The following is a 1,661-nucleotide window of genomic DNA, read 5'->3' on the forward strand; positions in this document are numbered from 1 at the left end:
TATCTCAGTGTAGCAGAGGCGCATGGAGTCAAAAAGAATTGAAAAGACCTCGCAAGCTAACGTGGAAAACAGGTGGTTTGGAAAAACTGACTCTTCAATCCCCGATTTAAAGCTGTTAGGCAGATCTGGAGAGCTCTGGGGGTAAGACGCTGCCTTGCAGAAATAACTCTTGCTCTAGCCAGCATGTGTTTGATGGGAAAAAAATAACTTTTGAATACCGCAAAGAAAAGGTTGGCGGGGGAGGCATGTGCAGCTCTAGAAAACACAAGAGATTAAAAAATCTGAACAAAGGAGATAAAAGAAAAAAGTAAACACAAATATGGACAATACACCATAACACTCGGCCTGACGAAACCCTCACTCACGAACGTTATACACATATGCACCCACACTCACACACTAATAATAGGCAGACACCCAAAGGAGGGCAAATCCAAACATCTGCTCTCTTTGGAATTTTCATGGCAAATCTGAGTTCAGGCAAAAGTGAAGACCTCCCTGGGTCTAAACTCAGAAGGCAGCCTTTGCTCTCCATTTTAGCCAATGTTACTCCTATATTTGAGCCCTTCACAACTGTCTGGGCACTAGAATTTATTCTTCATATTCCTGGAGTTTAAGTCACTGCTAGATCTTCTCTGATCTAACTTCACCTGTAATGGAAGCACCTCCCTTTTGGCTCTATACTCCCGTTCTTTTAGGAAAAAACATCCCAAGACAGTGGTAATTCCAGGGCGTCCAGGAGTTGGAAAGTAGGCAGACAGTAATATAAATACAATAAGGAAATGCCTGTTACTCTCATACGATTTCTCTGCGACCAGGTGGCTAAGGCCCCCTGGCCTGCAAGGGTAGGTTTTAGGAGAGGCCTTAATTTAAGGTACTGCGATCCCTGCTCACAAGAGCCAAGTAAGACGGTGCTCCTTGGAGGTTGCCGTAGGACTGGTCCTCGGTACTTATTTCAACCCTAGGTGCTCTTTGACCTCTCTGATTTCAGTCCTTCTGGAGTCAGATCACCCAGCTTCTCTGATGTGTGCCTGGTCATTTTCAGAGCCTGCCGGAAGCAGCTGCAAGGTTTCTGTCCAGGCATCCTGGATCGGCACGCGTCTGCTAACACGTACACCAGGTGATGAGGACTGAAAGTAGGTTTCTCCAACCACTGCAGACAGGTATAGCCATGCAAAGAAAGCCATCCATCATGGTCACCTTTTCTTCAGATGTCCCAGTTTCCGGATCATAGAATTCACCATATTGTGTTAATACCTGGCAACAACCAGCTTTTGCTTTCCTTCCTCAATCAGAGGCATGCAAGAACCCACAGAAACAGGCTGGACACACAGGCCCTGCTCATCCGGGAAAACGGTTTCAGAAACTGCCCTCAGCTCCTACTCCTGTCCTTGGAAACTCTATTATAACCTAGCTCCTCATTAAACTGGATTCTGCTCCGGTTTAACTTATGAAGTCATACCTTCTAAGTCACCTCAGTGAAACCAGTGTAGCCCACTGGATTAAACTTCTAAGTGCAGCAGTGCCTAAAAGGAAAGAGTCCCACAGGAGGGAAGACTGGAGGCCATAAGGCAGGAGACAATACAAAATCAGGAACACATTTTCCGAAAGTGGTGGGCTTGGGGGAAGAGGGGCGTGAAATAAACAAAACGTCCCAATAA

Source organism: Hyperoodon ampullatus (genome assembly GCF_949752795.1).
Source record: "Hyperoodon ampullatus genome assembly, chromosome: 8".
In the NCBI taxonomy this organism is placed as follows: Eukaryota; Metazoa; Chordata; class Mammalia; order Artiodactyla; family Ziphiidae; genus Hyperoodon; species Hyperoodon ampullatus.